The following is a 26,209-nucleotide window of genomic DNA, read 5'->3' as shown; positions in this document are numbered from 1 at the left end:
AGAGGTTCATAAATCAGCTGGCTTGGCATTTAGCACTCTTTACCAGGTTTACCTATATGTTTTATTTGATGTTCCTTAATTGACAATTTGCTAGAATGCAAGGAATTGATGAAAAATTTTCCACACCCCTTCATGCATTAGAGGATGATGAAACTTCTGATACAGTGCTTGATGGACTCAAACAAATATTGAGGTTATTTAATTATTTGGTGTCTTCATACTTCTTTCGTGACGGCAAGCAAGCTTGTTTAATTACCCTTGTATCCTCATTTCTTGCCTATTTCAATGTAGGGATTGCGGTCGTTTTGCCTTACATCTTGCCTAAATTAGTCCAATTTCCACTTTCATGAGATTGACATTGTAGTTCTTACTTCACCTGTTCATCTTATTCAATGCTTCTGCTTTGGGTGCCATAGCTGAAGTTGCCATCTTAATTCACATATTGGAATGATCCTCCAACCATTAATTATGTCAATGGGTGATTATAATGGGGTAAAACAATTTATGACTTATTAATAGTTTTGTATTATTTTTCTTAAATATGACCATTTGACTCTCACAATAGGTGAGTAGCCTTTTTACTGTTAAAATTTTTTCATATGATTTTTAGGGAACAATTGTTGTTGGATAAGGTCCAAATCCAATAATTATATGTTTGTCTTAGGACACTGCTAACAATATTTTTTGAATTCCTATTGATTATTTCGACATGTGTTTCTTAAATTGAATTTATCTTTGCTCTTTCGAATATCTTAGTGTAATAATGATAACCACTATTCATAAATTGATGAAAAAAAGCCGGATATGTTTTTCAGATTAACAAGTGAGGAACATCAAATGCTTGTATACCTTTTCTGACAATGAATTTTCAAACAATGAAGCATTCCTATCTTTTGTTTATTCCTTTGCATGAGCATTTTTCTCAGCAGACATTATTAGTCATGCAGTAATTAATCAATTAAATGTATTTGGAGGAGCTATTAGAGTCTCTTTTCAATGCATTTGCTTTCTTATTTTAACTTATAAAATGTTTTTTGGGGTAGTATTCTCTGTTGCATGACTTACCCAGGCAAATCTGCTTCTTTTATTATCCAAGTATTTTTAATCACTTTTTAGTTAATTTATGGATAACCAAGCTTCTTGCATTGTGACGTGTTATTCATTTATGAGGATCAGTTTTAGAGAATTTTTGGTCTTCTTAGGCAAAGTTAATATGATAAACTTTGTTGACTGAATTAATTGTCAAATGCTTAGGATGTTCAAACTTCTGTAAAGAAGGCTTCAGTGATGGTGGTTCTAGTCATTAATGAGGAAGACATTGACTCCTTGATATCAGACAGTTTAAAGGAATGTATATTACCAGGTTTTGTTACGCCAGCTTATTTTAACTTATATTGATTGTTTGCCTCCTTTATACAATCAATGATCCTCTATGTAGGCTTTGAAGAGAAGAGGTTCTTCATACTTGATAGGCTATTTTTACAAAAATAGCATGTTATATTTGGAGGATGAAACATCCAATATTATATACACACTTGTTACTTGGCTAAGTGGTGTTGATTCAACTATTGTCATGGTAAATCTAGGGAAAACATATTTACATTTGTGCTTACTGTATGCTCTATATGACAGGCTGCTTGGGAAGCTTTAGGAAGAGTTGTTGGATCACTCCAAAAGGATGCCCTTTCTTCATTCATTAAAGCTGTCCGAGATGCTCTTGAGATAAAGAGCGAAGAAAAAGAAAGATATCTCTTTTTTTCTATGAAGGCGACCAGCAGAGTGGTGGTGTTTGAATCTTGTATGGTAACACTTACATACAATTGTAATTTTGTTGCAGGGAGGATCAGTTCTTATTTATGGACTTTGCATTCCTAAAGCACTTCAACTCTTGTTGCCTATATTTCTGCGGTTAAGTTTGGTTTTTTTGAGATTTTTAGCCTCTTGTGATTCAAAATCACCCAACTATGGGTTTGTTTGACTTTCAGGGGCTAATGGAGCAGTTGAAATGCGAGAACAAGCTGCTTTGGGGTTAGGGGAGTTAATTGCTCTAACAAATTTGGAGACATTGAAGGAGTTTGTTATTCCTGTAACTGGGTATGCATTATTAACAAAAAAAATATTTAAGTTAGTTTGTAAAACAAGATTCATGGATTTAAATACTCTTGAGAATAAATTCAAAGTGATCTATCTAAAATAACTTGCTTAAGTAGTTAAGAACAAATTTGCGTAAATGATTCAATATTGTGTGTATGATAGACCTGTTAAATTGAATTTCCATCCGTGCTAATATTTTTTTTGCTATTTTTCTTCTACCATAGATCCAATTAAATTGGGAAAGGCTTTCTTGTCCCAATGTTGTTTTACTTTTGATTCTTTTGATCATTGTTTCCTATTCACTTATGTTGGGCTTGAAATTTTGTTGGTCTTCCATATGAAGCACATGCTTATGTCTTGTATATCTTTTATTGCAAAGGAGAAAGACAGTTTAAGAAAAGGTCACCTTCGATGCTTGTGGCTTATATGCAAAAAGTCAGATACATTGACAAAAGTATGTGAATTGATACTTTCTTTTGTCGTACTTTGTTTCCTAGACAATTCCTGGTTGGTAAGGTTGATCTTTTATCAGGTATCATGTTTACTTGAGCCGCCTCACTCACTTAGTAAAAACTGGTTTCTCAAAAGCCACTCAAAGGTTAGATGGAATTTATTCATTATTTTCACTAGCAAAAGTTACGATTGTGATGTTAAAACAGGTTCATATCTTCTATTTTGCATTATGGTTTATGTTACCTACTTTTGATTTATATCTACATAGTATTATATTTCCTGCAGTTGATTTTCTTCTTAAACAAAAGCTTTGGGAATTAATCACTCAAAATGATTCCTCAATTATACCTACTTCTCTGTTAATTGTTCTAGCATGTTGCCAGTGTATACATGGAAATTGCTTTAACAATTTTTCTTTCTCTTTGTTTGTACCCTAAATCCTTTCATTGATTTTTTTCTTCATTAACATGAAAATCTAGTAATAGTCATGATTGTTTATATTTGAAAATCCAATTGTTATAGTTTATATTTTTTAGTCCTGACCATGCTTCGTTAGCATCAGTCAACTCTCATGGGGTTTTTCTAATTTTGGCAATGTCTGCAACTAGTTAGGGAAGATTATTGGTGCAACATACCCTACTTGAAATTACATAACCTTTTGGCCAATGAAATTTTTAGATGAAGTGGGGCCAATCAATTTGATAACTATGATAGATGTATGGGGATTAAGGGATTTGAAAATATTATAATATGATAGGTTGAAGGGAGCCTTGTTTTGTCAGCTTTCTCACTTTGGATTGCTTTATTGTAGTCAAAGACATTCTAATGGTTGCTGGCTTGATTTAGATAATTTATATTTCTAGTCATTTTTTTTGTTAAAGTGGATTGTACTTATTTTAATTGCCATTGTTATGGGACCCTTTTCCGATGCAATTATAGGTTGTCTGAATACCTTTTTTTGAACAGCCAAAGTTATCTTTGGAAAGAAGTTTCCGCCTAAATTAAGTACTCTTCATATGGAACTTATAAATACTTTTCCATTGGTCTGGTAATGTTCAGCTTCACTATGAAGTGAACCCGAGTATCTCTAGTCTAGAATGTACCAAATTGAAGGATTCATAGCAGAATCCTCTCAATCTTTTTATAGATATGTATATATTATGTAAGCATAAATGGTGTAATAGGGCAAAAGCAAGGTGTGACACTTTGTGCTCTTGAGAAAGTGCTTTATTTGTGGTTAGATGGTTTCATTGGTCAAGCAACATCTGATTGACAATTTGAAGTATTAGTACCTTCACTACAAGTTATAATAGGATTGCTAAGTATCTAATCTTTGAAACTGAAAACCTATGTTTTTCAAAACTTAACCCTTTTATTTATTTATTCCGTTAAAGGTCTTACATTTATTTTTTATACCTTTCAATTGAAAATATGTCCTTCTGGTACACTTTAAAATTGGAAAAAAAATTGGTACATGATAATTTTGTTATTATTTTGTTACTTTGTTCTTATATTGAAAATTTGTGCTCCTCTTAATACTTTTTTCTATGGTGTATTATGAATTGATTTTGTAAAGTGCTCTATTCTTCAATATGTAGAATAATCTTAAGTTGTATCTGTTTCAAATACTTGTGTTCTGTGTAGGAACATTGTGTCAAAAGGTTGTATCACTCTTTCATTCATGAATCTTTTCTCACATTGTCTTCCATCTCTTTGCACAATCCATCCTCATTGCACCGAAGTCTGCTCTTTCCATCTTTTATAGATGCTCTCAAAGATTCCTTGAAAGATGAAAAGGTATAGATCATTGCATTGGTATATGTATCATTTTTGCTATGCAATTCCAACATCATTCATTTATTTTTGTGTGTAAAAATAGTTCCCAAATTTGTCTACAACCAAGACAATCAGTAGCTTCTCAAGATGACTCAAGTGTGGTCAGAAGAAGAGCCCTCTCTGGCATAAAGGTCTATGCAAAAGTATGCATTTTAAATGGCTGATTGACTTTCCCCTAAATCTATAAAGAAGCCAAATAGAACTTTGTATTTTTTATAATTGTTTCCATGATTGCATCATGTATAAATCCTGCAGCAGTTAAAGTCTTTCGATTTTAGGCCCAGCTATTGCAGAAAGTTTAAAGAATGGGAGTGACCCTGTAAAATACCGGAAAAAAAAATAGGGAATATTAATAAATGAACTTTTCGGAATTTTTGGATACTTTTCGGGAATTTTTCGGAGCTCGTACGGACGAGTTAACGGGGATAAAAATGGGACCGGAAAAGCCTGTTTAGGCTACCCCATTTTAACGAGGAATTGTTTCTTTTATAAATTCCTTATTCCTTTTCCTTTTCCTTTTAAATTTCTTTTTCTTTTTATTTTTCCCCTGCGCCGTTTCTGTGTTTTCTCCCTCGCGCACCGAGCAGCCGCCCGAGCTCTCTCCCTTTGCCCTAACCGCCGACGCCCCTCCTCACTGCCTCTGTGATGCCCGACCGTCAGCCCTAGCCACCGTCGACCACCCTGAGCCCTAGCACCGGCCGATTCTCTGGACCGAGCAGTGCCGGCCAGCCGCTCCTCAGCCCTAGTCTCTGCCCTAGTTTCTGCCGCCGACGAGGTGAAGCCGACGCCGACCCCAATCGTCGGAAACCTACTCTCTCACTGTGGAGTTGCTCACCGTCACCACAGCCGGCAGGCGGCCGCCCCCTTTGCCCTGGTCTCTGCCGTGGGATTCCAAGTGCCGAGACTTCTCTGCCCTAGATTGCCATTTCACAGAGCAACGCTGGCACACCACAGGTCGCCTTCCTTCTACTCTAGTTGAATTCCTTCCTTCTGTGACCTAACTCCTCCGTCCTCTAATCCAGTGAGCTACTGGATGAAGGTAAGGATCAGGTTGAAATTTTAGTTGTGCATTAGTAGTTGATTGGGTTGTTGATGCATTTGTAGTGTGATTTCTTTCGATTCGATTGTTGGAAGACAGTGACCTAGTTGGTTTCGGTTATCACAGCATCAAGAGTTTGTTGCTGTCCCTGTTTGATTCCGGCCACCACCCCCTGTTAACAGCTTGGCACACCTGAGGTAAGATTAGGTTGTAAGATGGGTTGTTGTTTGATTTGTGATTCCCAATTATTGATCTCAACATGATCTGATCAGTAGGAAGGATTCCAGCAGCAAACGATCCTACTTCCAACAGTGATAAACGGCTGTGAGTTTCAGGTAAGGCATAGGAATTTGATATATGCTATTGATCATGTATGGGTTGAATTGGGTTTATGTGTTGGTCAGGGATTTGCCCTAAACTAGGGTTAGAGAGTTATTTAGCTATTTATGAGAATGTAGCTAAATGAAATATATTTCTATTCGTGACACAGGATCTTGACGCGAGACGAGTATCACGGAGTCAGATTTGGATCACTTTATTGGAGGCGGGTACTTTGACTTATGTCTTTTGATATGCATGATAATATGTTTAACATATAACAGTAATTGTGTTACCTGTTTATTTCGGTTGGTCACTACATGATTAGTACATGTTGTTTGTTTATTTATTCTGCACTGCATATTATCTACCTGATCACATATGCCTTAGGTAGTGACCTAACCACATGCTCTGTTATATTCTTGATCTAGGGTTTATTTGATACCCTCTTCGATTTGTGTACCTTCTATTTGATACGTCTTCTTGTGGTACACACTTTGTATCTATTTATATGGATCATGCCATGTTATTCATGAGATTGCCATGTTCAGTATCATGCATCATGATTGCATGCTGTGCGATTGTCGGCTCTACTTTGGTTGAGCTCATCGCCAGTTACATGTACTGCACACATCACCCATGGATTTGTATATCTGGCTGGTGTGTGGCGGTTCTGCTGTTTGGCTCCGTTGGTCAGGCGACTCAGCGTGGCAGCCGGCAGTCAGTTCCGCTCTGTTTGGCTCCGTTGGCATTTAGGGTAGCAGCGTGGTAGCCGGCAGATGGTGGACTTTGTTTGGCTCCGTTGGTCAGGGTAGCAGCGTGGTAGCCGGCAGGTCATCGTGTACCGGGAGATGAGAGCATTGAGCTCCCCCATTTATGATTTGGGGTCACAGGACAGGAGTACTCCGACAGCATCCCGTTTACTCTGTCATTGCACAGGAGCATTGATTTCAGAGTATGGGGTTGACATATGCATTTATTGCATTTTTATTTGCTTGTGATTGCTGCACTTATATGCTGCATTTGTTTGGATGCATTGATTGACATGCATACAGGATTATGACTCACTCGGTCTGACGACCTGTTACCTTTATACTTTGATCCGGTCAGTACAGTTATCTTCTGATTTCATTTCAGTTGCAATTATCCTCCTCATATTCAGGAGACTGTACGCATGATTAGTGTTGTCTGTTATTTGTTTTATTATGCATATCGTTGGACTCACCCCGCCTCCATTGTTGATATATTTTCAGGTTGAGGCTGTCCGGAGCAGTTCCAGTCGCTGGCCCCCCATCTGCACGTAGAGCTAGTTCTCTACTAGGTTGTTATTTGCTGTATTTTGGTTTTTCTTCCATCAGACTATGTTTTAGTTTTGTTTTGGATTTTATTTATGGATATTGTACGGATTGTTACCGTTTGATGGACTTTTGGATGGTTTGGTTTTTATTCTACTATATGCCTGCCTGGACAGCAGAAGAGGTGAGTTCGTTGGATTTGAGCTTTACGAGTGTAGTGGAGTAGGGTGGATTTTGAGTCAGAGTCCTATTGTTATGGATATCTTTATTAACTGCGTGGTGTTTGTCTTATTTTTTTGTTATCATTCCAGCCGCCTGTGGCTGATGTATATGTGATATGTAGAAAGTTTCATATTGTCCGCCGTACAGGGGAGATGCTGCCGAAATTTCTCGGACAGAGACTCCTCTGGGGCGTGACAAATTAGTGGTATCAGAGCAGGTATACGATACTTGCTGTGTGTTCTGGATTTTTACGATCTTTGTTTTCGTATTATGGATACTTTGAATAATCTGATATCAGTTTATTGGGTATCAGCGCGCCAAAGTTTGGCGATAATTATTTGATTTCCGTGTGTTGGATTTTCGGGATTTATCTGATACCAATTCATTGGTATCAGAGCAGGGTGTGATACCTGCGTTTGGTATTTTGGACATTTTTATACTAGCCCTAGTTGTGAGACAGATTAGTCTGGGCAGTTATTTTCGGTTGCACGGATTTGTCCGTTTCGATTATGTTATGGACTTTCGTTTTGGATTTATATGGATTTCCGGTGTTTGTTTTTCTCGTATGGAATTCCGAGGTCAATTTTGGGGGCTGGACAGCGATGGAACATCTCCAGACGGCATATAGGTATGATGTTTAATTTGATAGTTATGACATGTATTAGCACTTTATCTTTAGTACTTGTCTGGATGTTGTAGCACATATTATATGTGATGGGTTATCCATTGAGCATGATTGACCTTAATAGATATCAAGGATTATTATCTCTAGTGATTTTCTTATCATAGCATCAGTAGTTTTATCTTCTGTTACTACTAGTAGGAGATGGAGGCACATACCAGTCTCTGCTATTGTTAGTTGGGTAGTGGATGACACTTACCTATTCCTGTTGACTTAGTCAGTTGAGTTTTTATACTCATATCTTTTGGATATTAGGGTACCCGATACGATGAAATTGTTTATTGGGGAGTTACCATGTTTGATCATTGTTGAGAATGGTTTGAGGTTGAGGGATATTGTGAGATCAGATATTTTGATGTGTTGATTTCTAATGATTTAAGAGAGTAAATGTTATGTGGTTGTTGATGATCTTTTAGTGGATAACTATTTTGATGATCTTTTATTTGGGTTGTCATTGATGGTGATATAGTGAGTATCCTGTATGGTGTTCACAGGTTGATGTTAATAATTGGTGATCAGATTATAAATTGGAAGCTAGAGAGTTTATGTGCCTATGAGATTTTTGATTTTAATAAATCTGGTTAATTGTGGTTAGTTAACAGGATGATAAAATTGATATTTGTTTCATCTGATATTAAACTATGTGGATAAATAATGATTTGATGTTTTGAATGCTAACTTACCCTCATGGAGAGTAGAGACTTATTCATCTGATATTAGTGGGCTGATATTTTTGAGGATAAAAAAAAAAAAATGAAATGAGGGTGTCTTGATGATATTGAATTCTAGCTTTTTCTTTTGGGTCGTACACATTTATTCATATGATATTATGTGGATTGACATTCTCTATTTTGAGATGATGTATTAGTGTTGAATTGACCCATGAACTGATTTAGTTATTTGATAATGTAGTATACCATTTGATCGTGGTTTGATATACCTTAGTTGCTTGTGGAGGATTAAGGTATTCTTGATTAGTTAGTAGATGAATGATTTAGTTTTGTTGGTTGATCAGTAGAGGATTGTCATACTCTATTCTTAGAGGTTTGAACCTTTAGGTTATTTGTGCTTAGTTATGTATTTAGAGCACATTTGAGTACATGTTTTGTACTGACGTGAAAAATGACTGATTTAGCCATATATCATTATCGGCTTGGATAGGTTATAAAGGATCGATGTATCCTATTCCATGAAGATTTTGACCGTGGATTGTATATACCTGGTGGGATAACTTAGAGGGTGCTTTGGGATATGTGACCCCGCTGATGTAAGGAAGTGTAGAGCTAATTGCTTAACACTTATGGGATACAATAGTTACTAGTGTATACTGGGAGAGTACATTTGGATTTATGATGATAAATTTTCCCTATTAGATATAGTCTTGGTAGTGTATGACATTGACTGGCAATGTTATACCACGGTGTGTATATTTTTCTTGTCCGATACTAGTTCCTTTGAACCTAGAGCAGGGTTGTTACTGGATGATTAGGCTGCTCCATTTTGAGTTGCTTTTGATTGATGTATTCATGCTTGATACATATGCATGAATTTTGTTTAGATATACCCGTAACCCATGAGTGTTGGTAGCATAAGGTTGGTCTCTTTGGTTGAGCTGGTATGCTGATTTTGCATGTATATCATGATTGTTTTGGGTTGTAGGAGTCCTGTGGTAGACTGTCCATTTGCAAGTAGTATATGTATCCATGTTCTGATATGGTTTGAAGGTTCCTTGTGGATCATAGATATGTAGTTGGGTGTATGTATCCGGAGGTATTATTGAAGATATCTTGTTGATTAAATCCGAGATGTAGTATAAGTACATCGGTGGTGTTTTGGATGGAGGCATTTTGTCGATTTAATCTGAGTTGTGATATGTACATATGTGTTTGGTGTGGTATATGAGGTATCTTTTTGATTATGTTTGATATGTGAGTGCACCTGGGTTTAGTATGTTTTATTGGAAGCATATGTCGGTTATATGATATGTTATGTGAGTGCTGTTTGAGGTGTATTGTTGATTTTACCGATGTTGATTTTGCACACGTGTTCGGTATGTATTGTTGGATGTATCATACTGAATATACCTGAGATGTGAGTATGTTTGGTGTATAATAATTGGAGGATTTTGTTGATCATACATATGTTGTGTGAGCATGTGTGCTAGGTGTATACATTGGTAGCAGTATGATGATTTTACTTATGCTGAATGCAGGATGTGGAGTGTCTGCATTATGTCATTGTTGGACTTACCCATCAACTAATTCTCCTATCAGTGGATGACCCACTAGGATGCTGATAGAGTTGATGATGGATTTGATTAGTTTACTAGGTTGTTATAGCCTAGGTTAACCACAGTGATTTGTGGTAGAGAGATCTTGTATAGTCTTTAGCTGGATAGTTAGGTGCCTTGGTGCACTTATATATTGTTTTATGGTGGGGCGTTGCTCCCACATATTACGAATTGCTGGTAGTGGAGCATAGCTCCTATATTTATTGCAGATACCTATTTCAGATTATTTGTGGTGGAGCGTAGCTCCCACATATTGAGGATTTCTTGTGGTAGAGCGTTGCTCCCACATATGTGATGTTTCCTGTGATGGAGCGTTGCTCTCACACTGGAGGATTTATTCTTTGGTGATTTATGTTATGGATGATCAGATTTTCGACTTATTATCAGAGATCTTATGGATAGGAATATCTGTGATACAGACATTTTGTGTCTTGGGTTTTGCCATATAGGCTTACAGTGCCTTAGATGTATTTAGTGCCTGATGATCCTGGTTTGTCGAGGATGTTTGGATAGGTTTCCATTGTCTTTGTGGACGATGTTGTGATCTAATTCGGATCCGCGGTGAGTCACGCACATCACCCTTGCATAGATCTAGAGATGTTTCGATGAGAACATCTATATGTGATTGTCAGTAGTGCTGATTTGGATTGTATTTTGTTATGATGTTTGGGACACACGGTCACCAGTAGGAGTGTACCGTGGTTCCACAGGAGATAGAGGTTGTTACGGTTGGGAGCAGCCGAAATCAGTGTAGGAGATCCGCAGTCTTTTGTGACTCGCAGGATATTACAGACCTTTCGTCGAGGGTTTCTCCGCATAGCTATGCTACTTTCACGCGTGACCATGAAAGACGTGAAGTTTACTTGGACTGAGGATTGCAAGACCAGCTTCTAGTAGCTGAAGCGGAGACTAGTGTCGGCTTTGATTTTTGGTTTTTACCTTCGGAAGAGGACGAATTTGTCCTCTACACCGACGCGTCTCTACAGGGTATGAGTGTTGTTCTGGTGCAGCACGGTAGAGTATTCTTATATGCTTCTCGATAGTGGAGGGAGCCTGAGAAGAAAATGCTCAGTTCACGATCTGGAGTTGGCCGCTGTTATTTTTGCCCTGAAGATTTGGCGGCAGTACCTGTATGATATCACATTGAGATTTTCACTGACCATCGGAGACTCAAATATCTGTTCACTTAGAAGGAACTTAATCTCCGACAGAAGAGATGGTTGGAGTTTCTGAAAGATTATGATTTGTACCATTAGCTATCACCGGGGAAAAGCTAATGTGGTTGTCGATGCACTTAGCCAGAAGTCTAGAGGGACTTTAGTTTGCCACTGAGTAGTGGTAACAAACTTGATTCGGGGTTTCTCCGAGTTAGACCTTGAGGAGCAGGGATAGACCGAGCAGGATAGTCTTGTTACCATAGTTGCTCAGTCGTTAATCAGGACGAGAATCCGAGAGGCCCAGTTGTTGGGACCTCATAGAGCTCAACGTGAGGCAAAGTGGTCCATACTATCGGACAGAAGATGTTAGAGGCATATGACTGCTAGAAGAGTTACGCTGACCGGAGTGGGAGACTCTTAGAGTTCTCCATTTGTGACCAGGTATTTTTGCGAGTTTCACCCAAGAAAGGGTGAAGAGATTGACCTCAGAGGTAAGCTAGCTCTGTGATACATTGGACCTTTCTAGATCTTAGAAAGGATTGGAGCAGTAGCTCACTAGTTGGTAGTATCGCCGTCCTTGATTGGCGTGCACGATGTATTCCACGTATCCATGCTGATGAGATACGTGCCCGACCCGACGCATGTGCTGACAGATATTCCAGTTCCAGTTCAGCCTGACATTACTTATGAGGAGATTCCGGTACGGATTCTCGACCGGAAGGAGCGTCAGTTGCGGAACAAGACTATCCGGCTGGTTAAAGTCGGATGGCAGCATCATTCGGATAAGGAAGTTACTTGGGAGCTCGAGGATACGATCCGAGCTCGATACCCCATCTTTTCACTTGAGGTATGTGATTTAATTTGTCGTTCAGCATTTATTATTGTTACTTGTTATTAGTACTTGCTGATGGTAGATACTGAAATTTGGGGACAAAATTTTTATTAGTGGGGGAGAATGTAAAATACCGGGAAAAAAAAATAGGGAATATTAATAAATGAATTTTTCGGAATTTTTGGATACTTTTCGAGAATTTTTCGGAGCTCGTACGGACGAGTTAACGGGGATACAAATGGGACCCGGAAAAGTCTGTTTAGGCTACCCCATTTTAACGAGGAATTGTTTCTTTTATAAATTCCTTATTCCTTTTCCTTTTAAATTTCTTTTTCTTTTTATTTTTCCCCTGCGCCGTTTCTGTGTTTTCTCCCTCGCGCACCGAGCAGCCGCCCGAGCTCTCTCCCTTTGCCCTAACCGCCGACGCCCCTCCTCACTGCCTCTGTGATGCCCGACCGTCAGCCCTAGCCACCGTCGACCACCCTGAGCCCTAGCACCGGCCGATTCTCTGGACCGAGCAGTGCCGGCCAGCCGCTCCTCAGCCCTAGTCTCTGCCCTAGTTTCTGCCGCCGACGAGGTGAAGCCGACGCCGACCCCAATCGTCGGAAACCTACTCTCTCACTGTGGAGTTGCTCACCGTCACCACAGCCGGCAGGCGGCCGCCCCCTTTGCCCTGGTCTCTGCCGTGGGATTCCAAGTGCCGAGACTTCTCTGCCCTAGATTGCCATTTCACAGAGCAACGCTGGCACACCACAGGTCGCCTTCCTTCTACTCTAGTTGAATTCCTTCCTTCTGTGACCTAACTCCTCCGTCCTCTAATCCAGTGAGCTATTGGATGAAGGTAAGGATCAGGTTGAAATTTTAGTTGTGCATTAGTAGTTGATTGGGTTGTTGATGCATTTGTAGTGTGATTTCTTTCGATTCGATTGTTGGAAGACAGTGACCTAGTTGGTTTCGGTTATCACAGCATCAAGAGTTTGTTGCTGTCCCTGTTTGATTCCGGCCACCACCCCCTGTTAACAGCTTGGCACACCTGAGGTAAGATTAGGTTGTAAGATGGGTTGTTGTTTGATTTGTGATTCCCAATTATTGATCTCAACATGATCTGATTAGTAGGAAGGATTCCAGCAGCAAACGATCCTACTTCCAACAGTGATAAAACGGCTGTGAGTTTCAGGTAAGGCATAGGAATTTGATATATGCTATTGATCATGTATGGGTTGAATTGGGTTTATGTGTTGGTCAGGGATTTGCCCTAAACTAGGGTTAGAGAGTTATTTAGCTATTTATGAGAATGTAGCTAAATGAAATATATTTCTATTCGTGACACAGGATCTTGACGCGAGACGAGTATCACGGAGTCAGATTTGGATCACTTTATTGGAGGCGGGTACTTTGACTTATGTCTTTTGATATGCATGATAATATGTTTAACATATAACAGTAATTGTGTTACCTGTTTATTTCGGTTGGTCACTACATGATTAGTACATGTTGTTTGTTTATTTATTCTGCATTGCATATTATCTACCTGATCACATATGCCTTAGGTAGTGACCTAACCACATGCTTTGTTATATTCTGGATCTAGGGTTTATTTGATACCCTCTTCGATTTGTGTACCTTCTATTTGATACGTCTTCTTGTGGTACACACTTTGTATCTATTTATATGGATCATGCCATGTTATTCATGAGATTGTCATGTTCAGTATCATGCATCATGATTGCATGCTGTGCGATTGTCGGCTCTACTTTGGTTGAGCTCATCGCCATTACATACTGCACACATCACCCATGGATTTGTATATCCGGTGGTGTGTAGCGGTTCTCTTGTTGGCTCCGCTGGTCGCGACTCAACGTGGCAGTGGCCGATTCCTTCTGTTTGGCTCCGTTGGCATTTAGGGTAGCAGCGTAGCCGGCAGATGGTGGACTTTGTTTGGCTCCGTTGGTCGACTCAGGGTAGTGCTGAGATATCCTCCCCGCCATCGCGTAACGGGAGATGAGAGCATTGAGCTCCCCATTTATGATTTGGGGTCACGGGACAGAGTACTCCGACAGATCCCGTTTACTCTGTCATTGCACAGGAGCATTGATTTCAGTGTAGGGTGACTATATGCATTTATTGCATTTTTATTTGCTTGTGATTGTTGCATATGCTGCATTTGTTTGGATGCATTGATTGACATGCATACAGGATTATGACTCACTCGGTCTGACGACCTGTTACCTTTATACTTTGATCCGGTCAGTACAGTTATCTTCTGATTTCATTTCAGTTGCAATTATCCTCCTCATATTCAGGAGACTGTACGCATGATTAGTGTTGTCTGTTATTTGTTTTATTATGCATATCAGTTGTACCTGCTGAGTGTTGGACTCACCCCGCCTCCATTGTTGATATATTTTCAGGTTGAGGCTGTCCGGAGTAGTTCCAGTCGCTGGCCCCCCATCTGCACGTAGAGCTAGTTCTCTACTAGGTTGTTATTTGCTGTATTTTGGTTTTTCTTCCATCAGACTATGTTTTAGTTTTGTTTTGGATTTTATTTATGGATATTGTACGGATTGTTACCATTTGATGGACTTTTGGATGGTTTGGTTTTTATTCTACTATATGCCTGCCTGGACAGCAGAAGAGGTGAGTTCGTTGGATTTGAGCTTTACGAGTGTAGTGGAGTAGGGTGGATTTTGAGTCAGAGTCCTATTGTTATGGATATCTTTATTAACTGCGTGGTGTTTGTCTTTATTTTTTTGTTATCATTCCAGCCGCCTGTGGCTGATGTATATGTGATATGTAGAAAGTTTCATATTGTCCGCCGTACAGGGGAGATGCTGCCGAAATTTCTCGGACAGAGACTCCTCTGGGGCGTGACAGACCCAGTAAGACTTCCGCTAAGTGTTGTGCTCTGCTTGTTTTTCAGTTAACAAAAGGTTAGTGTTATGTTGATTTTGTTTATCATAGTTTCTCTTTAGCCTCTTGGAATTCTCATAATTCTTTGACTATTCATTCAATTTCATTTTAGTAGTAATTTACTGCAAGTTATTTAGGCATTTTACTTCCAAATCTACTGCAATCTATAATTATATGTTGTCAAATTGAATTGTCTTTGACTTTAATATATGGAACTACATGAAAGTACCATGCTTTAGCAGCTATCACCTTTCTATCAAGGTTCTAGAAAATGTATCTCGCCAAAAACTTGACAAGCGTAAAAATAGGTATGACTTTAATCATTATTTGCAATTTTTATTTTTTTCATATTGTTTTCAATAATTTTTATTTTTTTTATTATGAAACCGATCATTTGTTGTAGGCGGAGACATCCAATTCCAAAGCTTTTTAAAAATAGGTATTTTATTATGGACATGTCAGTCAATTAATAAACTTTGTGAACTTGTAAATTAATAGCTAAGATTGACAACACGCTCTTTCATTCTAGGTTTGATTCTTGTTTCCACTTGTTTATATGTGGATGATGGGCCAATGTTCTTCCCTTTTTCTTGAAATTTGACAAGGTATGATTCACTATCTAATCCCATTCTTTCTTTTTTGTCAGTCTAGTTTTACTTTGAATGGCATATGAATATTCTCTTTTCTTTGAAGTCTAAAGGGTTTCGATGATGTTGGTATCTAATTTTTTATCTTTGAAGATTTTTCTTGTTTCCTTTATCTATTTGCTCGAGATGATCTAAGAATGAGGCTCTCTTCATGCAATTAATGTTCTCAACTGCTATTGATGGAAAAATCAAAGCTTGGTACTATAATTGTTTCTTCCAAGTCATACATGACCGGATTAGATGCTAGGAGAATTATAAAGTTTTTTGAAAATAGGTATTTTATTATGGACTTATCAGTCAAATAATAAACTTTGTCAACTTGCAAATAACTACTAAGATTGATAATGACAACATGTTTTTTCATTCCAGATTTGGATTCTTGTTTTCCCTTGCTTATACGTGGATGATTGACCAATGTTCTCCTTTTCTTGAAATTTGACAAGGTATGATTCGTTATCTAATCCCGCTCTTTCTTTTTCGTCAGTCTAGTTTTTCACTTTGAATGACATTAGAATGTTCTCTTTTCTTTGATGTTTAAAGGGTAGGAATGCTTCCAATGATGTTGGTATCTAATGTTTCATCTTTGAAGTTTTTTCTTGTTTCCTTTATTTATTTGCTCTAGATGATCTAAGAATAAGGCTCTGATATAATGAGTTTTTTTTTATGTTTATTTCTTTTTGGCAATTTAGTTATTTTCTTAGTAAAATTTTCTTAATTATTTTAACTGTCACACCAATCCACTTTTTCTCTTCAAGTAGTTTATCTTCTCAATTGCTATTGATGGGAAAATCAAAGCTTAGTAGTTTAATTGGCTATAGCAGAATCTCTATTTATATGAGAATAACAACTCCAAGCTATAGTATCTTATAATATCCCCAAGCGGGATTAGATTTCTTATCTTCTTTGACTTCTAAGTTATTCCCTATCGGGATTAGTTTTCTTATCTAATATTCCCCAACGGGATTGGTTTTTCTGATTGTATTGGTCTGCACCCTTAGCAGGATTAATTTAGTCTTATCCATATCTTATTAATATTCTCCTAGGGGATTGGTTCTCATAGACCTCAGCAACATTAGTTTTTTAGATCTTATTGGTTTTTTCACTTGCTATCTCTAGGTGGGATTGGAATTCTTATCCTATTAGACTTCTCGATATTGTCTAGTGATCTTGGCTTTCTGATATCATCGACATATCCCCGGGCTATATTATTCTATAACAGCCCCTGGACTAGGCTCTTTTCATAAATATCCCTAGCGGATTGGTTTTCTCATCTTATTGATATTCTATCTTCGGAAGTGACTTGTCTCCTAGTCTTATTAGTATTTTCAATATTATACCTTATTGATTTGCTAGGTCGGGACATTATTGGATTTCTGGTATTCTTTGCTTTCTGGTTATCATCCTCCTGACCAAGGGATCAAACTCCTTTCCTTGGTCGGGACATTATTAGACTTCTGGTATTCTTGGTTCTCTGGTTATTGTCCTCCTGACCAAGGGATCAAACTCCTTTCCCCGTCGGGACATTATTGGACTTCTGGTATTCTTGGTTTTCTGGTTATCATCCTCCCGACCAAGGGATCAAACTTCTTTCCCGGGACATTATTGGACTTTTGGTATTCTCCTCTCCACAGCTGGGACATTATTGATATACTGTATTGGGATATTATTGGACTTCTGGTATTTCTGGTTTTCTAGTTATCATCCTCCCGACCAAGTGATCAAACTCCTTTTTTCTGTTGAGACAATATTGGCCTTCTGGTATTATTGACTTTCTTGTTATTATCCGCCTGAGCTCCTCCCATCGGTCGGTATGGATCGTATTCTGGTACTCTAGTATTCTTATTCTTAGCAGTGGATCATTAGTATTCAGGCATTCTAGGCATTTTTCTTCTTATTATCTTAATAGCCGTTAGTTCAAGCTCCTTTTCTCAGTTGGATTATAATTCTGGTACATACAGATATCATTATTATTTTTCTCCCCGGTCCAAATGAAATGGATATTCATTCTTATATTATGGACATTCTTATTCTTATTCTTAGCGGTGGGATTGAGTCCTTTTATCTCGGTCTAATGAAATGGATATTCTGGTATTCTTAACATTTTTTTTATTTTCCTCACGACCAAGGATCTAGTTCCTCTCACCGGTTAGGGCAAGATGGGAAAAGAGGGATTCCTTTTGATTTTTTTACTCCAAGGTAGTAGCTGATATTTAATCTACCAAACTAATTGTTACCATTATTTTTGGGTCATTGAATCCTATAATTTTTTGTACTTTATTCTCTTGGGTTGTAATTCTTTATATATACTGATCAATTCCCTTATGTGCATAGCTTAATTCTATTGAGATATCAAACTACCTCCGGGTGGGATTGAAATTCTTATCCTATTAGACTTCTCAATATTGTCGAGTGATCTTGGCTTTCTGATATCATCGACATATCCTCGGGCTATATTATTTTATAATAGCCCCTGGACTAGGCTCTTTTCACAAATATCCCTATCAGATTGGTTTTCTCAACTTATTGGTATTCTATCCTCGGAAGTGACTTGTCTCCTAGTCTTATTGGTATTTTCAATATTATACCTTATTGACCTGCTCGGTTGGGACATTATTGGACTTCTGGTATTCTTGGTTCTCTGGTTATCATCCTCCCGACCAAGGGATCAAATTCCTTTCCCCGGTCAGGATATTATTGGACTTCTAGTATTCTTGGTTTTCTGGTTATCATCCTCCCGACCAAGGGATCAAATTCCTTTCCTCGGTCAGGATATTATTGGACTTCTAGTATTCTTGATTTTCTGGTTATCATCCTTCCGACCAAGGGATCGAACTTCGTTTCCTGTTGGGATATTATTGGACTTTTGGTATTCTTGGCTTTCCCATTATTATCCTGTAAAATACCGAGAATAGGCGAATATTAATAAGGGAATTTTCCGGAATTTTTGGAAATTTTTCGGAAATTTTTCGGAGCTCGTATGGACGAGTTAACGGGGACAAGAACGGGGTCCGGAAAAGCCTGTTTAGGCTACCCGATTTAAGCGAGGAAAAGATTATATTTATATATCTTTTTCCTTTTTATTTCTTTATTTCTTTCCTTTGCTTTTGTCGCCGAACCCGAGCAAACCCCGCACCCTTTCCTTCTTCTTCCCGACGCCGCCGCGCACCTTCTCCTTCGGTGCCCTAACCGCCGGCCGAGCAGTTTTCTCCTCCTCTCTTCTCCTACTTCCTCCCCGAGCCGAACCTTTCTTCCTATTTGCGCCAGCAACGCCACTGTGCCTTGCCGGCGCCCCATCCTTGTGCCCTAGCGCCGGCGATGCTCGAGCGACCGCCGACCGAGTCTCCTTTCTTCTCTTCTTGCGCCGACACTGACTCCCCGATTGTAGGCGCCTCCGATCTCCTCTTCGCGACATTTTTCTTCTGCCATAGCGCCTGTGCCATAGCTTTGAGCAACGCCGCTGTCACCCTCGACCGAGTTTCCGTCGCCGTGCCCTAGCACTGATCGGTATCGTTGAGTACTAATCTCGTAGTCTCCTCCGGATCCACTGCTGCCGATTGCCGAGCACCTGAGCATCCCAGCCGTGCCCTAGCTCCGAGTCTAACTCAGCCATCGATCGCCTCTTCTGGCCCAAGAAGGTATGGTTGTTTCCTTACCTCTCCTTGTTCTGATCTTGGCCGGTGGTTGCTGTAGTTTATCATCAGATCAGAAATTTTTTTGGATTTCCAGATCCCTACCACAGTGTACAGGCTTTCTTGAGATGAATTGGTTGTTGGATGGATTCATCACTGCTGGAGAAGGTGCCAAGTGTTGTGCCAGTGAGGTAACAGAGTTTGTGGGATACAAGTTTGGAATTGTTGGTATTCAACTTTGATTTCAATTGATGTGGAATGAGGATTTCAAGGAATGACTTGTTTTGGAATCTTTGTAGGTGTTGTTAGCCATTGCAGCTCTAGCTGTGCTGTTCGTGGACGATCCATGGCTTCAGCCAACCTTCCGATCTAAAGTCATCCTTTGATGGTGAGCTATCAACAACCCATTTGAATTCGGGTAAGTTTTGAGGTTGATTCATGATGCTTAGTAGTGGATGGTAGTGAACTGGATTGGTTAAGTGGATCATTAGTTTATGTGTTCTAAGAATTTAAGTATTAATTATGAACAGAGGATTGGTTTATTTTCAGGATTGAGGTTGTTAATCTGTGCAGCTTGAGGCATGGTATAGTAAATTTTGATACATGATGTAGTAGGTCACATGATCAATTATAGGATTAAAGGGTTATTTGATTAGGGTTTTCCCTAATTAGGTTAAGTTGAGATTTAGCTAGTTGTTTGCATATATAATTAGCTAAATTATAATCCTGTGATTGATACAGGACTTTGGTTTGAGATGAGACGTTGGATTTGACTGGATTGGACCTGCGATTTGAGGCGGGTACCTCTTGACTTATCTTTTATGATATTGTCTTTGGATATGCATAGTATTTTATAACTACAAGCAATGAACATGTTTGCCTGTGGTATGTCACTGTTTGATATCCATAGCATGTTAGATTTGTCGCCTGTGAAGTATCCGTACTTATATCTCGTGATTTGTTACCATGAGTATCTTGTTGCCATGAGTACTTTATTACCATGAGTATCTTAGTTTCTAGAATAAGTGACATACCATGTTTTACAGAGGTTAGGACTAGGTTCTGGACTTTTGGTTTCAGTCATGTGTATCTAGATTATCTGATACTTAGGTTTTTGTGCCATATCAGATTTGTGTACCTCTATTTGTATATCATATATGATTCGGGTGTTTAGACTCTGATTCTTTGATCTGTGTATATTGTTGGTACATATGCTATGGAAGAGGGATATGATTTGGGTCTAGGTTGTTATACCTTAGAGGACTTGTATACCCTAGATCCGTGGATTTGACTTACTGATACTGTGGTACCCATATTATGTATATATGGATTTTTCTATGCTGATCAGGATATTCCATACTTATTATGTTCAGGACATAGGTTTTTGATATTCTATCTGACCTGTGTACTCTAGATCTTGGTATGTGACCATTGATTTTACCGTACTCATTTTATACATATGGATATGGTTATGTTGATCAGTTTATGACCCTGCTTAGTGTCATGCATCATGATTGCATGCTGCGCGATTGTCGGCTCTACTATGGTTGAGCACATCGCCAGTTACATGTACTGCACACACCACCACTCATGGATTAGTGGTATATCAGACAGGTGTGTGGCGGTTCTGCTGTTTGGCTCCGTTGGTCTGAGGACTCAGCGTGGTAGCCGGCAGTCAGTTCCGCTCTGTTTGGCTCCGCTGGCATTTAGTGTAGCAGCGTAGTAGCCGGCAGACGGTGGACTCTGTTTGGCTCCGTTGGTCAGGTGACTCAGCGTGGTAGCCGACAGAGATACCTCCCCGTCATCGTGTACCGGGAGATGAGAGCATTGAGCTCCCCCATTTATGATTTGAGGTCACGGGACATCGACAACATCCGTCCACTCGGTCACTCATCGAGAGTAGTGACGACAGTGCACGTTGTCACAACTCTACCCACTCGGGCTCACCATTTGTGTGTGAGATGGCTGACTGGGTGACCAGACGCATCATTAGCATCATATGCATTGATGCATTTATATTTTATGATTGTGTTTACTGCATTTGTTGCATTTTGGTTGGATACATACTTTTGACTGCATGATTATTGACACTTTCGGTTTGACGACCTTTTTCCGGATAGGAGTTCCTGGTGAGTATGCTTCCTCGGTTACCTTTCGGTTTTGCGTATTCCTATATATGATTAGGAAGTTCCATGATTGCTGTTAGATATATCTTACTACTCATGTCCATTGGTATTCGCTGAGTTGTTGAACTCACCCCCGTTGATACTATCTTTTTCAGGTACCAGGTTTGGTTTTGGTGTCGCTTGGAGTATCCTGTCTGCTGGTCTCCACGTCACATCAGAGGACTTATCGATTTCACGTTTTGTTTGTTTATGTATCAGTTTGTTTAGCTCTGTACTCCGGTTTTATTTTTGGAGTATTGATGTCGTTATGTGGTATTTTGTATTTGTTGTTGGTTGTGTAAGCCTAGCCGGCTAGCAGTTCTGTGTTTGGTTTGTATATGGTTTCTATCGTTTTCCGTTGTGTTTTGGTTTTGGTACAGCCGAGTGGGCTGTTTTATTTTTAACTACGTGGTTGTATCAGCCAGAGGCTGAATTTGATATTAACTGCGTGGTGTTTGTTTTCTTTTATTGTTATTATTCCAGCCGCATGTGGCTGAGGTATATAGTGCTTGTAGAAAAGTTTCAGATTGTCCGCCGTACAGGGGAGATGCTGCCGAAATTTCTTCGGACAGAGACTCCTCCGGGGCGTGACAACTTAGTGGTATCAGAGCCGGTATACGATGCTTGCTATGTGTTCTGGATTTTCGAGATTTATCTGATATCAATTTATTTGGTATCAGAGATCGACTTACTAGTCTTATTTCCGGTGTTTCGGATTTCGTGTTTTGGTCTTCTCGATGTGATTTTTTTCGGGTTTTGGGACCTGGCAGCAGTAGGACATCTCCAAGCTATAGGAGGTATGTTAGTATATACTGTTATCCTACCTTTCTATTAGTATATGCACTGTTGAGTATTACAGTTTATGACATGTATTAGCACTCTTTACTAGTACCTGTCTAGTTGATATATCATACGTTTTATGCATTAGGTAAACCACTGATGATGATCGACCTTGATAGAGGTTAAGGGTTACAGTTTCTGGTGATTTATTATATCATACACCAGTAGTTTTTAGCTTCTGTTATTATTAGTTGATTAGAAGATCGAGGCACATACCAGCCTCTGCTATTATTAGCTGGATAGTGAATAGTATCAATATATTCATGCTGACTTAGCTAGTAGAATACCATATTACCTCAGTTAATTTCATCAGTAAATATTGGTTTACTCTTGTTAGATTGGTCAGTAGAAGTCTGATTTACACTTGTTGATTTGGGTAGTCGTGTATTGATATACCTTAGTTGCTTGTGGAGGATTAAGGTATTCTTGATTAGTTAGAAGATGATTGATTTAGTTTTGTTGGTTTGATCAGTAGAGGACAATTATACTCTATTTTTAGAGGTTCGAATCTTTTGATTTTTCGTGCTTAGTTGGATATTATGAGCACATTGGAGTACATGACTGTTACTGACGTGGGAAAAGACTGAATTAGCCGTATATCGTTGTTGGTTTGGTCAGTCTTTAGAGGATTGATTTATCCTATTCCGTGGGTACTTTAAATTTAGACTGTAAGTACCTTGTAGGATAACTTAGAAGGTGGCGTAGGGTTTGTGTGGTAGATTGGATTTAAAATATGTTGATTATGCATATTTATGTGGTGTGTAGATATGATTATTATGTGTTGTAGGAGTCCTGTGGTAGACTGACCGATTGCATCATTGAGCTTATGCTGATTGTATTATGGGAGGTATCACGGTGATTTATACCTATGATGTGAGTATTTTTGGTGTGTACTAATTGAAGGATTATGTCGATCATACATATGTTGTGTGTACACGTGTGCCAGGTGCATTGTTGGTAGTATCATGATGATTCTACCTATGTTGAATGTAGAGTGTAAGTGTCTACATTATGTTATTAGTTGTATTACCCTGTCAATTTATTCTCCTATTAGTGGGTGACCGACCCACTAGGATGATGATACACTTGACTATGGATTTGATTTGCTTATTAGGGTGTTATACCCTTGACTGCACACAGTGATCTGTGATAGAGTGACCTCAGGCAGTCTCTAGCTAGATAGTTAGGTGCTTTGGGCACTTATGTATTATTTGTGGTGGAGCGTTGCTCCCACATAGGGAGGATTTCTTGTGGTAGAGCGTTGCTCCCACATTTGTGGTATTTCGTGTGATAGAGCATTGCTCTCACACTAGAGGATATATTCTTTGGTGATTTATATCGTTGGTAATAAGATCTATTTATTGTTGAGGATCTTATGGTTAGGAATGTCTGTGATACGGACATTATGTGTCTTGGTTTTGCCATATAGGCTTACAGTGCCTTAGATGTTTTCAGAGACTTGATGATTCTGGTATTTCGAGGATGTTTGGATCGAATTCCATTGTCTTTGTTGACGATGATGTGATCTATTTCGGATCCGAGGTGAGTCACGTACACTACCTTTGCATAGATCTAGAGATGATTCGATGAGAACATCTGTATGTGATTATCAGTAGTGCTGATTTGGTTGTCTTCTGTGAGATGTTTGAGACACACGGTCACCAGTAGAAGTATACCGTGGTTCCACAGGAGATCGAGGTTATTACCGTTGGGAGTAGACGGAGTCGATATAAGAGGCTCGCAACTTCCTTTGTTTGGCTCGATATTTCTGGAGATACGTTGAGGGTTTCTCACGGATTGCTATGCTACTTACACGCCTGATCAGGAAAGGCGTGAAGTTCACTTGGACTGAGGTTTGCAAGACCAGCTTATAGGAGCTGAAGCGGAGTTTAGTGTTGGCTCCGATTTTTGGTTGTACCTTCTAGAGAGGATGAATTCGTGCTCTATACCGACGCATCTCTACTGGGTTTGGACGCTGTTTTGATGCAGCACGATAGAGTAGTCTCCTATGCTTCTCGTCGGTTGAAGAAGCATGAGAAGAACTACCCTGTACATGATCTGAAGCTTGTCGCTATTATTTTTGCCATGAAGATTTGGCGACATTATTTATATGACGTTACATTTGAGATTCTCACCGACCATAAGAGTCTCAAATATCTGCTTTACTTAGAAGGAACCTAATCTCGACAGAGGAGGTAGATGAAGTTCCTGAAGGATTTTGATTGTATCATTAGCTATCATTTGGGGAAAAGCTAATGTGGTTGTCGTTGTACTTAGACGGAAGTCTAAAGGGACTTTAGCTTGCCACCGAGTTGTGGTTGCTGACTTGATTCAAGGTTTCTCCGAGTTGGGCCTTGCAGGATAAGGACTGACAGAGCAGGGTACTCTGGTTACCATGGTTGCTCAGTCGTCAATTAGGACGAGGATCCGAGAGCCCTAGGCTGCTGATCAGTATTTGCAGTTTATTTGCAGCCAGATAGCTTCCGGGCAGTAGACCGAGTTCACACGAGACGAGGAGGGTGTTATACTCTTCCGAGGTAGATTATGCGTACTTCAGTCTCATCCGGTCTTATAGGAGTTACTTCCGGAGGCTCATCGCTTATGATTTGCTGTCCACCCAGGCGGTACCCGTATGCACCAAGATTTGAGGTGTTCCTATTGGTGGAACGACATGAAGGAAGACATCGCGGATTTTGTAGCTAGATGTCTTGTATGTCAGCAGGAGAGGGCTGAGCACCAGAGACCTGTCGGATTTCTATAGAGGATTCCTATTTCCCGAGTGGAAATGAGAACATATTACTATGGACTTTGTGGTGAGTTTGCCGAGGACATGACGAGACCATGACGCGATTTGGGTAATTGTTGATCAATTAACCAAATCCGTGCACTTTTTAGCTAATCGGGGGACAGATTTCCTGGATCGATTGGTAGATCTATTTTGCCGGGAGATCATCAGATCACGTGGTGTTCCGTTGATTATTATTTCGGATAGAGACCCCGATTCACGTCTCGTTTTTGACAGAGTCTGCAGCAGACCTTGGGCACGCAGCTCTGTTTCAGTACAGTTTTCCATCTTCAGACAGATGGATAGTCACAGCGGATCATTCAGACTCTAGAGGACTTGCTGAAGTCTTGTGTATTGGATTTTCGGAGGCAGTTGGGAGGACCATTTGCCATTGGTAAAGTTCGCCTACAACAATGGTTTGCATTCGACGATCCAAATGCCACCGTTGAAGTGTTGTATGGTAGGCCTTGTCGGACACCCACCCTCTGGATGAGGTTGGGAAGGCCTAGTTGTTGGGACCTCATAGAGTCTAGCATGAGGCAGAGTTGGTCCGTACTATTAGACAAAGGATGTCAGAGGTATAAGACTGCCAAAAGAGTTAGGTAGACCAGAGTCGGAGACTCTAAGAGTTCTCTGGAGGCGACCATATATATATATATTTTTTTGCGAGTTTCACCCACGAAAGGGGGTGAAAAGATTGGCCTCAGAGGTAAGCCAGCTCCGCGATATATTGGACCTTTCTAGATCTTGGAGAGGATTGGAGCGGTAGCATACTGGCTAGCACTACCACCGTCCTTGGTAGGCGTGCACGATAGATTCCACGTATCTATGCTGAGTAGATACGTACCTGACCCGACACATGTGCTGATAGATGTCTTAGTTTCAGTTCAGCCTGACGTCACTTATGAGGAGATTCTGGTACGGATTCTGGACTGGAAAGAGAGTCAGTTGAGGAACAAGACTGTTCGGCTGGTTAAAGTCGGATGGTAGTATTATTCGGACGAGGAGGCTACTT

The 26,209-nt window shown here is 39.6% G+C and overlaps 4 long non-coding RNA genes across 8 annotated transcripts in view; all 4 read left to right on the top strand.

The window, feature by feature from the left end:
* The first annotated feature begins 1,288 nt into the window (after window positions 1-1,288).
* Window positions 1,289-2,095, top strand: LOC122056629. The gene is made up of 3 exons (XR_006133328.1): window positions 1,289-1,363; window positions 1,633-1,803; window positions 1,986-2,095. It is a non-coding gene; the product is annotated as an uncharacterized LOC122056629 (long non-coding RNA).
* Window positions 2,096-2,465: 370 nt separating this feature from the next.
* Window positions 2,466-4,703, top strand: LOC121968387. 2 transcript variants are annotated; one of them, XR_006108113.1, is made up of 6 exons: window positions 2,466-2,548; window positions 2,627-2,692; window positions 4,192-4,208; window positions 4,313-4,344; window positions 4,427-4,526; window positions 4,639-4,703. It is a non-coding gene; the product is annotated as an uncharacterized LOC121968387 (long non-coding RNA). The 2 variants fall into 2 exon arrangements; XR_006108114.1 differs by lacking the exon at window positions 4,192-4,208 and having other exon boundaries at window positions 4,639-4,692.
* Window positions 4,704-13,236: 8,533 nt separating this feature from the next.
* LOC121968386 lies at window positions 13,237-13,589 on the top strand. The gene is made up of 3 exons (XR_006108112.1): window positions 13,237-13,256; window positions 13,332-13,395; window positions 13,551-13,589. It is a non-coding gene; the product is annotated as an uncharacterized LOC121968386 (long non-coding RNA).
* Window positions 13,590-15,099: 1,510 nt separating this feature from the next.
* The window catches only part of LOC122056625, a 34,773-nt gene continuing 23,663 nt past the window's right edge, over window positions 15,100-26,209 (top strand). For all 4 annotated transcript variants that reach the window (XR_006133323.1, XR_006133324.1, XR_006133325.1 and 1 more), the window contains exons 1-4: window positions 15,100-15,436; window positions 15,532-15,567; window positions 15,658-15,733; window positions 16,145-16,218. This is a non-coding gene — a long non-coding RNA (uncharacterized LOC122056625). The remainder of the gene's footprint in view (window positions 15,437-15,531; window positions 15,568-15,657; window positions 15,734-16,144; window positions 16,219-26,209) is intronic.

The sequence above is a fragment of the Zingiber officinale genome, chromosome 3B (assembly GCF_018446385.1).
Source record: "Zingiber officinale cultivar Zhangliang chromosome 3B, Zo_v1.1, whole genome shotgun sequence".
Lineage (NCBI taxonomy): Eukaryota > Viridiplantae > Streptophyta > Magnoliopsida > Zingiberales > Zingiberaceae > Zingiber > Zingiber officinale.
Note: the sequence above shows the minus strand (reverse complement) of the source record. Positions and strands in the feature narration are given on the sequence as shown.